The following is a 13,053-nucleotide window of genomic DNA, read 5'->3' as shown; positions in this document are numbered from 1 at the left end:
AAGCCTATTAAAAACGCATAGTGTTTTCAAGATTATATTAGCAATACTGTAACTGAAAAATCAAAACCCTAGATTTTAGCAATATTGATGCATTTATGTAAAACAATTCTTTGTAAACTTTTCAAAATATTGAATTGAGTTTAAAATGTGTTCTTTTTTAATACAACATAATTATTCTTCTTTACAGATTAGGAATCCTTTCTTGTTTAAAATTGGAATACATATTAAGAAACTCTAAGGCCGGCACCGAATTCGATCACCAATACTAAGTTAATGATTCCTTCTTTGCCCCCAAAGTAGGTGCTGTGGCTAAGTGGTTAAAGTGCTTGTGTCATAAAAAAAGAAATCCTGAGTTCAAATCTCAGCAGGACCTTATTTTTGGCTCCTTAGATGTAAGAATATTTTTCATCACGCAAATGTTTAATACAATCTACTATGAAAAGTGTTGTTCTGTTGACTTTAGAATGGGTCATTTTAAATTAAAATAAAAAACGTGGTATTTTGAAGAAATTTAAAGTAATGCCTTGAATGAAAAAGAGAATGACAAAGATCATGATAGAGATAAAACATCATTTTAGAGTTGAATTCAAGGAATGGATTCTTGAACAAGGCATAATTAAAAATTCTATGAATAGGATAAGCAATATATTAATGAGGTGTTTATGAATAAGATGAGTGTTCTCATCTAAAGTGGTTGAGTAGAGTGTTGTTCAAACTTAGAAAAGATTATGAAAGTGAAAAACTCGGGATTGTCTTAAACACCATAAGGCAAACTGTTCCTTAAAGGACATTCAAGAGGGTGCTCTGGCTTAGCTGGTTAAAGCGCCAGTCTAGTAAACAGGAGATCCTGAGTTCAAATCTCAGCAGCACCTTGCTTTCTCATTCTTAAATAAAAATTCACTTTCATTATTTCGTCCTTTGATACAATTAAATTAGAAAAGTCAGATTCATTTTCCTGTTGAACAGATCATCTTAAGCCTATTAAAAACGCATAGTGTTTTCAAGATTATATTAGCAATACTGTAACTGAAAAATCAAAACCCTAGATTTTAGCAATATTGATGCATTTATGTAAAACAATTCTTTGTAAACTTTTCAAAATATTGAATTGAGTTTAAAATGTGTTCTTTTTTAATACAACATAATTATTCTTCTTTACAGATTAGGAATCCTTTCTTGTTTAAAATTGGAATACATATTAAGAAACTCTAAGGCCAGCACCGAATTCGATCACCAATACTAAGTTAATGATTCCTTCTTTGCCCCCAAAGTAGGTGCTGTGGCTAAGTGGTTAAAGTGCTTGTGTCATAAAAAAGAAATCCTGAGTTCAAATCTCAGCAGGACCTTATTTTTGGCTCCTTAGATGTAAGAATATTTTTCATCACGCAAATGTTTAATACCATCTACAATGAAAAGTGTTGTTCTGTTGACTTTAGAATGGGTCATTTTAAATTAAAATAAAAAACGTGGTATTTTGAAGAAATTTAAAGTAATGCCTTGAATGAAAAAGAGAATGACAAAGATCATGATAGAGATAAAACATCATTTTAGAGTTGAATTCAAGGAATGGATTCTTGAACAAGGCATAATTAAAAATTCTATGAATAGGATAAGCAATATATTAATGAGGTGTTTATGAATAAGATGAGTGTTCTCATCTAAAGTGGTTGAGTAGAGTGTTGTTCAAACTTAGAAAAGATTATGAAAGTGAAAAACTCGGGATTGTCTTAAACACCATAAGGCAAACTGTTCCTTGAAGGATTTTCAAGAGGGTGCTGTGGCTTAGCTGGTTAAAGCGCCAGTCTAGTAAACAGGAGATCCTGAGTTCAAATCTCAGCAGCACCTTGCTTTCTCATTCTTAAATAAAAATTCACTTTCATTATTTCGTCCTTTGATACAATTAAATTAGAAAAGTCAGATTCATCTTCCTGTTGAACATATCATCTTAAGCCTAATAAAAACGCATAGTGTTTTCAAGATTATATTAGCAATACTGTAACTGAAAAATCAAAACCCTAGATTTTAGCAATATTGATGCATTTATGTAAAACAATTCTTTGTAAACTTTTCAAAATATTGAATTGAGTTTAAAATGTGTTCTTTTTTAATACAACATAATTATTCTTCTTTACAGATTAGGAATCCTTTCTTGTTTAAAATTGGAATACATATTAAGAAACTCTAAGGCCGGCACCGAATTCGATCACCAATACTAAGTTAATGATTCCTTCTTTGCCCCCAAAGTAGGTGCTGTGGCTAGGTGGTTAAAGTGCTTGTGTCATAAAAAAGAAATCCTGAGTTCTAATCTCAGCAGGACCTTATTTTTGGCTCCTTAGATGTAAGAATATTTTTCATCACGCAAATGTTTAATACAATCTACAATGAAAAGTGTTGTTCTGTTGACTTTAGAATGGGTCATTTTAAATTAAAATAAAAAACGTGGTATTTTGAAGAAATTTAAAGTAATGCCTTGAATGAAAAAGAGAATGACAAAGATCATGATAGAGATAAAACATCATTTTAGAGTTGAATTCAAGGAATGGATTCTTGAACAAGGCATAATTAAAAATTCTATGAATAGGATAAGCAATATATTAATGAGGTGTTTATGAATAAGATGAGTGTTCTCATCTAAAGTGGTTGAGTAGAGTGTTGTTCAAACTTAGAAAAGATTATGAAAGTGAAAAACTCGGGATTGTCTTAAACACCATAAGGCAAACTGTTCCTTGAAGGATTTTCAAGAGGGTGCTGTGGCTTAGCTGGTTAAAGCGCCAGTCTAGTAAACAGGAGATCCTGAGTTCAAATCTCAGCAGCACCTTGCTTTCTCATTCTTAAATAAAAATTCACTTTCATTATTTCGTCCTTTGATACTATTAAATTAGAAAAGTCAGATTCATCTTCCTGTTGAACAGATCATCTTAAGCCTATAAAAAACGCAGTGTTTTCAAGATTATATTAGCAATACTGTAACTGAAAAATTCAAACCCTAGATTTTAGCAATATTGATGCATTTATGTAAAACAATTCTTTGTAAACTTTTCAAAATATTGAATTGAGTTTAAAATGTGTTCTTTTTTAATACAACATAATTATTCTTCTTTACATATTAGGAATCCTTTCTTGTTTAAAATTGGAATACATATTAAGAAACTCTAAGGCCGGCACCGAATTCGATCACCAATACTAAGTTAATGATTCCTTCTTTGCCCCCAAAGTAGGTGCTGTGGCTAAGTGGTTAAAGTGCTTGTGTCATAAAAAAAAAAACCTGAGTTCAAATCTCAACAGGACCTTATTTTTGGCTCCTTAGATGTAAGAATATTTTTCATCACGCAAATGTTTAATACAATCTACAATGAAAAGTGTTGTTCTGTTGACTTTAGAATGGGTCATTTTAAATTAAAATAAAAAACGTGGTATTTTGAAGAAATTTAAAGTAATGCCTTGAATGAAAAAGAGAATGACAAAGATCATGATAGAGATAAAACATCATTTTAGAGTTGAATTCAAGGAATGGATTCTTGAACAAGGCATAATTAAAAATTCTATGAATAGGATAAGCAATATATTAATGAGGTGTTTATGAATAAGATGAGTGTTCTCATCTAAAGTGGTTGAGTAGAGTGTTGTTCAAACTTAGAAAAGATTATGAAAGTGAAAAACTCGGGATTGTCTTAAACACCATAAGGCAAACTGTTCCTTGAAGGATATTCAAGAGGGTGCTGTGGCTTAGCTGGTTAAAGCGCCAGTCTAGTAAACAGGAGATCCTGAGTTCAAATCTCAGCAGCACCTTGCTTTCTCATTCTTAAATAAAAATTCACTTTCATTATTTCGTCCTTTGATACAATTAAATTAGAAAAGTCAGATTCATCTTCCTGTTGAACAGATCATCTTAAGCCTATTAAAAACGCATAGTGTTTTCAAGATTATATTAGCAATACTGTAACTGAAAAATCAAAACCCTAGATTTTAGCAATATTGATGCATTTATGTAAAACAATTCTTTGTAAACTTTTCAAAATATTGAATTGAGTTTAAAATGTGTTCTTTTTTAATACAACATAATTATTCTTCTTTACAGATTAGGAATCCTTTCTTGTTTAAAATTGGAATACATATTAAGAAACTCTAAGGCCGGCACCGAATTCGATCACCAATACTAAGTTAATGATTCCTTCTTTGCCCCCAAAGTAGGTGCTGTGGCTAGGTGGTTAAAGTGCTTGTGTCATAAAAAAGAAATCCTGAGTTCTAATCTCAGCAGGACCTTATTTTTGGCTCCTTAGATGTAAGAATATTTTTCATCACGCAAATGTTTAATACAATCTACAATGAAAAGTGTTGTTCTGTTGACTTTAGAATGGGTCATTTTAAATTAAAATAAAAAACGTGGTATTTTGAAGAAATTTAAAGTAATGCCTTGAATGAAAAAGAGAATGACAAAGATCATGATAGAGATAAAACATCATTTTAGAGTTGAATTCAAGGAATGGATTCTTGAACAAGGCATAATTAAAAATTCTATGAATAGGATAAGCAATATATTAATGAGGTGTTTATGAATAAGATGAGTGTTCTCATCTAAAGTGGTTGAGTAGAGTGTTGTTCAAACTTAGAAAAGATTATGAAAGTGAAAAACTCGGGATTGTCTTAAACACCATAAGGCAAACTGTTCCTTGAAGGATATTCAAGAGGGTGCTGTGGCTTAGCTGGTTAAAGCGCCAGTCTAGTAAACAGGAGATCCTGAGTTCAAATCTCAGCAGCACCTTGCTTTCTCATTCTTAAATAAAAATTCACTTTCATTATTTCGTCCTTTGATACTATTAAATTAGAAAAGTCAGATTCATCTTCCTGTTGAACAGATCATCTTAAGCCTATAAAAAACGCAGTGTTTTCAAGATTATATTAGCAATACTGTAACTGAAAAATTCAAACCCTAGATTTTAGCAATATTGATGCATTTATGTAAAACAATTCTTTGTAAACTTTTCAAAATATTGAATTGAGTTTAAAATGTGTTCTTTTTTAATACAACATAATTATTCTTCTTTACATATTAGGAATCCTTTCTTGTTTAAAATTGGAATACATATTAAGAAACTCTAAGGCCGGCACCGAATTCGATCACCAATACTAAGTTAATGATTCCTTCTTTGCCCCCAAAGTAGGTGCTGTGGCTAAGTGGTTAAAGTGCTTGTGTCATAAAAAAGGAAATCCTGAGTTCAAATCTCAGCAGGACCTTATTTTTGGCTCCTTAGATGTAAGAATATTTTTCATCACGCAAATGTTTAATACAATCTACAATGAAAAGTGTTGTTGTGTTGACTTTAGAATGGGTCATTTTAAATTAAAATAAAAAACGTGGTATTTTGAAGAAATTTAAAGTAATGCCTTGAATGAAAAAGAGAATGACAAAGATCATGATAGAGATAAAACATCATTTTAGAGTTGAATTCAAGGAATGGATTCTTGAACAAGGCATAATTAAAAATTCAATGAATAGGATAAGCAATATATTAATGAGTTGTTTATGAATAAGATGAGTGTTCTCATCTAAAGTGGTTGAGTAGAGTGTTGTTCATACTTAGAAAAGATCATGAAAGTGAAAAACTCAGGATTGTCTTGAACACCATAAGGCAAGCTGTTCCTTGAAGGATTTGCAAGAGGGTACTGGGGCTTAGCTGGTTAAAGCGCCTGTCTAGTAAACAGGAGATCCTGAGTTCAAATCTCAGCAGCACCTTGCTTTCTCATTCTTAAATAAAAAATCACTTTCATTAAGTCGTCCTTTGATACAATTAAATTAGAAAAGTCAGATTCATCTTCCTGTTGAACAGATCATCTTAAACCTATTAAAAACTCATAGTGTTTTCAAGATTATAGTAGCAATACTGTAACTGCAAAATCAAAAAGGATTATCAATGAAGACGCAGATGAAATAAAACCCTAGATTTGAGCAATATTGATGCATTTATGTAAAACAGTTCTTTGTAAACTTTTCAAAATATTGAATTGAGTTTAAAATGTGTCCTTTTTTAATACAACATAATTATTCTTGTTTACAGATTAGGAATCCTATCTTGTTTAAAATTGGAATACATATTAAGAAACTCTAAGGCTGGCACCGAATTCAATCACCAATACTAAATTAATGATTCCATCTTTGTCACCACAGTAGGTCCTGTGGTTAAGTGGTTAAAATACCTGTCTCGTAAACTGGAAATCCTTACTTCAAATTTCAGCAGCACTTTGCTTTTTCATTCTTAAATAAAAAATCACTTTCATTAAGTCGTCCTTTGATATAATTATATTAGAAAAGTCAGATTCAGCTTCCTGTTGAACATATCATCTTAAACCTATTAAAAACTCAAAGTGTTTTCAAGATTATAGTAGCAATACTGTGATTGCAAAATAAAAAAGCCTATCAATGAAGAAGACGCAGATGAAATGTTACCCTAGATTTGAGCAATATTTATTTTTTTATATATATTTTTATTATTTTAAACACAAGAGAAGTAATACACATATCAGGTGCCAATGAACGAAACACATTACAGCATTGGATGGGCGAGTGAAGTACAGAACACCATATAGCCATGAGCGGCAGAATAATCGATACCAGCAAAAGCTGAAGCAAAACAGTTAAACGGCAATGACCGCAGGCATCCCCCACCCCATCCACCCACCAAAAAGACAGGATTTACAATATATAAATGTGACACCCAGATACGATAAAACAGGAGAATATGCCACAGCTCTTGTGTGAGAAGGGAAAAGGGAATAGAAAGGTCATAGAAAATAACAAAGGAAAAAAAAAAAAACACAACCCCCCACCCTACACCCCTGCCGATGGCTACGACCTAACCCCACTAGGAGTGTGCCTGTCGCCCCCTAAACTACACCCCAAGGATGGGGAAAAGGCGGAGGAGGAGAATGATGCAACACGATAAGAGCTCCCGGACGCCCGTCCCCCCGCCAAAAGCAGACCCCCCTACCGTCAGAATAGCAAAGCAAAGCAAATCAAGAAATAGCCTGTAGGGGAGCCGCAAACAGAGAGGAAAGAGAACATCCCGTCCGACCCCAATCAACAAAGATAGCAGACCCCGTCCAGATACATTAGGAAAACAGTAAGCAGACTAATCAGATACACAGCCGGCCCCGCTCCCACAGATACAACCCAGCCAAAAAACCAGGGAAAACATTGCATCGGAGTCCAATCAAGGTCAGCCCAAACCCTCACGGTCAAAAACAAAAAGGCCTTCCAGCACAAACAGGTCGCCATGATTCTCCATGTTAAATACAGCCATTCGGACCGCCATCACAACAAGAGTGCCAAAAAACAGGAAAATGTCAAAGTTAATGCAAGGAGAGGGAGAGCAGGATAAACGTACATGGTGATCAAGAGTCAGAGCAAGTCCACTGCTCACCAGCGGGAAAGCGTCCAAGCGGTGTCGATCGCTCACAGAAAGAGGCGAGGGTCGAATGTTGCAGTTGCGAAAGGAGGCATACTTTCTCAGAGGGGCAGTCACAACCAACTCGGGTGATATCGATTCCGGGCTGAACACACATCCAGTCGTTACGGCCTCGATCGCCGCCATCTTAGGGTTGCTGGGAGGGTCCAAATAAATAGTCCGCTCGGGGTCTTCGGCGCCAATCAAGACGGTATCCGCGGGTGGAGTAGCTCGGCTTTGTAGCACCGAAGGGTAGGAGTCCGGTCTAGGACTAATACAGTCTACAGTGACAATCATCCCCTGGAAGGTGGCGGTGAACCGTTCGTGAAGCTGCAAAATGGCGGCCATCACAGTGCGTAGCGACGGTGTAATTCCAGACCGCTCCATCGCCCCTCAATGAGCGACCGGGCGGGTGTCCGAACCCCAGAGGTCGACTTCTCTGGGGTAAAGAGCAGGATCAATGTAAAGTCCACTGTGAAACACTTCCACAGCACGATAGGTACACCGTCGCCGCCCACGAGGGAACGAGCCCAGAGAACCACCGGGAGCTCAACGGGGCCTCCAGGAGACGGACCCTCAAACAAATACTCGATGATAACAGGCCACCATAATTGCAGGATTGTGCCGTCACCGGAGCACCACCCAAAAAGGGAGGAGAAACGAAGCCACTTCGGAAGACCGGATCCACCCACTTTCCACAGCCGATGGTGTTCGACTCCAACCCGGCCAAGTTGAAACTCGAGGCCCCGGCGTCAAGGCTGGGGCAGGCCAAAAATGTCGCACGGCATATCTTCGCCGTCCGGGCCGCCAGAAATTTCGGGGTTGCACCTTTCGAATCAGGCACAGTTCACCAGCACGGGAGTCCAGTGGGAAGTCAGAATAATGTACAGGATTTATGAGCTTCTGGCGGAGGTCGACGGAGCCGGGAGCTTATGCGGCCATCTTGGTTACGAGCGTAGCTCCTCCCCTCGATTTGAGCAATATTGATGCATTTATGTAGAACAATTCTTTGTAAACTTTTCAAAATATTGAATTGAGTTTAAAATGTGTTCTTTTTTAATACAACATAATTATTCTTGTTTACAGATTAGGAATCTTTTCTTGTTTAACAATAGAATACAAATTAGGAAACTGTACGACAGGGACCAAATTCGATCACCAATATTAAATTAACAATTCCTTCTTTGTCCCCAAAGTAGGTGCGGTGGCTAAGTGGTTAAAGCGCCTATTTCGTAAACAAGAAATCCTGAGTTCAAATCTCAGCAGCACCTTATTATTGGCTCCTTATATGTGAGAATATTTTTCATCACGCAAATGTTTAATAAAATCTAAAAAGAAAAGTGTTGTTCTGTTGACTTTAGAATGGGTCCTTTTAAATTAAAATAAAAAACGTGGTATTGTGAAGAAATTCAAAGTAATTCCTTGAATGAAAAAGAGAATGACAAAGATCATGATAGAGATAAAACATCATTCTACAGTTGAATTCAAGGAATGGATTCTTGAACAAGGCATAATTAAAAATTCTATGAATAGGATAAGCAATATATTAATGAGGTGTTTATGAATAAGATGAGTGTTCTCATCTAAAGTGGTTGAGTAGAGTGCTGTTCGTACTTAGAAAAGAGTATGAAAGTGAAAAACTCAGGATTGTCTTGAACACCATAAGGCAAACTGTTCCTTGAAGGATTTTCAAGAGGTTGCTGTGGCTTAGCTGTTTAAAGTGCCTGTCCAGTAAACAGAAGATCCTGAGTTCAAATCTCAGCAGCACCTAGCTTTTCTCATTCTTAAATAAAAAATAATTTTCATTAAGTCGTCCTTTGATACAATTATATTAGAAAAGTCAGATTCATCTTCCTGTTGAACAGATCATCTTAAACCTATGAAAAACTCAAAGTGTTTTCAAGATTATAGTAGCAATTTATTTATTATTTATTTATTTATTTTATTTGTGTATTTTATAAAGCGCACAGCTGCCCCAACGGGGCGTCCCGGCGCTGAAAACTTTGAAAAAAGGGGGCACAGGAGTGGGGAGCCAGATTAAAGGGAGAACAGATGGGTCTTCTGTGGAAAAGTAAATTTTGCCATGTTCTGTGTCACCACGTGTCATCCACCATATGTTATGTGTGCATGATTAATATGCATATGTATTCCCCATATTTGATTAATGACGCAATTACAGTTGTGTCCACCTCTAGTATGCCAGTTTCCAGTCCTCGTGAATACTACGAATATCAGGCCTATGTAAAGTTACGTTGCCACGTTTCCCAGTGTGCACGTTATTTCATTGTAAAGTCCCCGTTTCTAGGCCTCAAAAGGGCCTGGACTCCAGATTCAGCTCCTGTCTCCTGAAGCCTCGCTGAGGAGCGATACAGCCCCCACCTGTATCCTCGACCCTTCACTTACTTCCTGCCACGCAGTGCCCGGTTCAGGCTGGCTCTGCCTCTGAGTCTGCCAAAAGCATGTTATGGTTCCAGTTATCAGTTCAGTCCTTCTTCTCTGCATTCCTAAGCTACTGAACTGCATCAATAGTTTCCGTCATTGTCTAGCCTTTTCGGCTCCATGTAAGAGAAATACTGTATTTAATGGTCATTTAGTATTCTTCATCACGCACTACATGTAGAATGATGCATGGTCCAGTCTTAGAATCAAGTTAGCCTTTCCTCTCCTGACTTCTAGTTTATATCAACATGTTCTCTAAACATCAGATACTAGATACTGTTTAGGTACATGTCGCCCTGACTCTCCAGACTTCAGTCTCTGCTCCTAGCACAGAGTTCATAGCCCCCAGCTTCTCCTAGTGATACGTCATTGCAAGTTTTCGCGCACCACTAGGTTAGAGGTCCCGGCTCCTTAGGTAGCCCCCTCCATGGTTTCCGCCCCATTCATGACATATTCTGTTACGTTTTGCATCACATGTCTATGTATATGCCCTGTTACACCTCTTTTTCCCCCTTATCTTTCGCGACTGCTACGCGTCATGCCTTCTGCTCCACCCACTGCTACGCCTACTGCAATGTAATGCTATGTGTTTGCGCTATGTATATATGCTCATGTATCGTTATTAAAATGTTATCCCATTCCATTCCCTTCCTGCCCTTGTCCCGATCCTGACACCAGCAGCGCTGCTGGGCCCTGTCATTCTATTCCTATGCAGGTTGTCCTGTTCCTGTCCTTTATGCTGTAATAAACCTGCAAAACTCCTACTACCTCGAATCTTGACTCTTATTTTATTGAGCTATCTGTTATTCATTTATACATTCAAAAAATAGGGTATTATTTATTTATTTACCACATAATGGCGCCCGAACAGGGACTTGCCCTTTCCCCACGCGTCGGTGAAGCCACGCCGACCCCCTGACCCTCTGCAGTCGTGACGGAACTCTTCTGCGCAGTGGCAGATATTTCTGCTCAAGTATCCCTCAGGCCCACGGAGGAGACGGAGGAGGCGGTCCAGCATCCAAACGAGACGGTGGAGGAACGCGGCGAGTCCCGACCAGAGCCCAAGCCGAGAGTCCAAGGTCCGAGGTATCCGGAGGTCCACCCGTAACTGAAGTCCGAAGTTCGTCGTCCGTCGTCGAAGCAGTCCAGTCCAGTCCGAGGCCTTCCGTTCTTGCTGCCCGGTGAGTACCGTTACTGGGGTAGTATCTAGACAGGGTCAATTAAATTGACTCTGGTCCGTGGGTTGGTGGTACACAGTCCCACAAACGAAGTGTCCATTTCGGTGGATGCGGGTCCTGACGTGTCTCTTTATGAGACCGGTAAGTTTCGTACTGTTTCAGCAGTGCATCTAGTTTCTGTTCTAGTCAGTTCTGTTCTCGAGAAAATTCATGCATTCTGTTTTTCTGAGTCCGTATTCCAGGTAGTATTCTGTTCGAACTGTTATTTCTAAATGTTTTTCATGTATTTTAATGTCGTGGTATGAATGGGGAATAAGTATTGTGTTCATTGTGTATTGTACTGTGTCTAGATTACCGTCCAGTCATGCCACTCTTTTCGAAGTTACGTCAGTTAAAAACTAGAAAGGGTCTGCTGGAAGCAGCAGTTCCAGTTCCACCTAGGGACAGTCCAGGTCATTTTATGTATCAGAAGCATGGCATAAGCGCCATATTATATCTAGATTTATGGGTAGAGTATACCAAACAGTTAGAAGAAAAGTATAGATGGCCCGTATCGGGTACATGGGATGCCGAGTGCATCATGCGAGTAGAAGAAGCATTATGGAAAAAGAAAGCCAGACAATCACAGAAAGATGCCATCGAGTTATGGCGTAAAGAAGCTCATAAAAGAACCGAAAAAGAAATCAGAAAGTCAGAATTAAGTAGAGAATCCTTAGAACGAGCACAAGAAAAAGAATTAATCGAGATAGGTGAACAAGTCAAAGCCGAACAGTCAGACAGACAGAGGAATGCCCTTATTAGGGGTATGTATCCTCTTCTTGCCGAGGGCTTGCCAAAAGCGACCCCAGAGGCGTCCAGTAATTTCCCGCCACCATTAGTTCCGATCAAGCTACGTCACAAACAGACCGCAGCTGATATTTTTATTTCGTCCTATTTGGACGACACAGTCCCAGAATATGCAAATCCTGTTCGCGCTCCGCCAGTCCCTGTAAATCAGGCACTTCCCGCTCCTCCAGACACCGGAGTACCTGTTACGGTACCCCCGGTCCAGCCTGCCATACAAGTCCAGCCATTTCCAACTCTGCCAGGACGAAGAGCCTCAGTAGACGACTCTAGTTTAGGGGCCGCAGGAGGAGGTCCTCCTCAAACCCCGCCGCCACGTAATCGTTTAACGACAGCCGAATTACATGCACAAGCGTCACAGCGTACGCCCAGACATCAGACTGTAGCAGAAATAAGAAAATCCCTTGCCGAATGCTGCTATGATCCAGTCCCAGGCGAGGATAGTATGGTTCTATATTCATTCCGCGTAAGAAAGGTGGCCGAGTATCTAGTCACCCTACCGAATATGAAAGAAGATCTAGACAGAATATATCGTTTCATCCGTACAGGGGATGATCCAGAAAGCATTGGCGAGGCCATGTCTCAAAGGAAAGCCGAGATCCAGCTCATGATATTAAAGTTTCTGATCAATTGTTTAATAAGAGAACAAGATTACCCGTCTAAAGATCAAGCTGAAATGAGAACCCTGACAAGGTGGAGTGATAATATAGCCGAGGGTAAGCACAAGACCGTCGGTGCTATGGAGAGTATGTACAAGAAAATCCGTAGAGAAATAATAAAGTTACACGAACAACGTAAAGCAGCACAAGTAAGCGAGAAAGAAAGTAACTCTGATACTGAAGAGTTAGAAGACGAGAATCCCGCCAGAATAGCGTATGTAGGAAAATCTAGATTTCCAGATCGCCAGTTACGCCTAGAACACAAGTCTACTTTCCATCATCCAGCACCGGAACAAGGTTCACTAGAACAAGTGTTTCAAGCTACCGATCACATTCTGAAATCACAAATCGGTTACAGTGAGTTAAGTACTATGCATGAACAAGAAATAGTCCGATCAGCAGTCCGATGGATTACTGATTCTACCACTTTTCCAGACGAAATAGTGGCACAAATGTTTCTGAAAATGCCCCCAGCCGAGCAACGACTGGTGG

General features: G+C 38.5%; 6 non-coding genes across 6 annotated transcripts; all 6 read left to right on the top strand.

Annotated features, from left to right (window-relative positions):
* Positions 1–798: 798 nt before the first annotated feature.
* Positions 799–872, top strand: TRNAT-AGU (transfer RNA threonine (anticodon AGU)). The gene has a single exon. It is a non-coding gene; the product is annotated as a tRNA-Thr (tRNA).
* Positions 873–1,771: 899 nt separating this feature from the next.
* Positions 1,772–1,845, top strand: TRNAT-AGU (transfer RNA threonine (anticodon AGU)). Its single transcript has one exon. It is a non-coding gene; the product is annotated as a tRNA-Thr (tRNA).
* Positions 1,846–2,744: 899 nt separating this feature from the next.
* TRNAT-AGU (transfer RNA threonine (anticodon AGU)) lies at positions 2,745–2,818 on the top strand. Its single transcript has one exon. It is a non-coding gene; the product is annotated as a tRNA-Thr (tRNA).
* An 897-nt stretch (positions 2,819–3,715) lies between these two features.
* TRNAT-AGU (transfer RNA threonine (anticodon AGU)) lies at positions 3,716–3,789 on the top strand. The gene has a single exon. It is a non-coding gene; the product is annotated as a tRNA-Thr (tRNA).
* Positions 3,790–4,688: 899 nt separating this feature from the next.
* On the top strand, positions 4,689–4,762 carry TRNAT-AGU (transfer RNA threonine (anticodon AGU)). Its single transcript has one exon. It is a non-coding gene; the product is annotated as a tRNA-Thr (tRNA).
* Positions 4,763–5,660: 898 nt separating this feature from the next.
* Positions 5,661–5,734, top strand: TRNAT-AGU (transfer RNA threonine (anticodon AGU)). The gene has a single exon. It is a non-coding gene; the product is annotated as a tRNA-Thr (tRNA).
* The last annotated feature ends 7,319 nt before the right edge of the window (positions 5,735–13,053 follow it).

The sequence above is a fragment of the Lissotriton helveticus genome, chromosome 8, assembly GCF_964261635.1.
Source record: "Lissotriton helveticus chromosome 8, aLisHel1.1, whole genome shotgun sequence".
NCBI lineage: Eukaryota > Metazoa > Chordata > Amphibia > Caudata > Salamandridae > Lissotriton > Lissotriton helveticus.
This window is presented reverse-complemented; position numbering and strand designations above follow the sequence as displayed.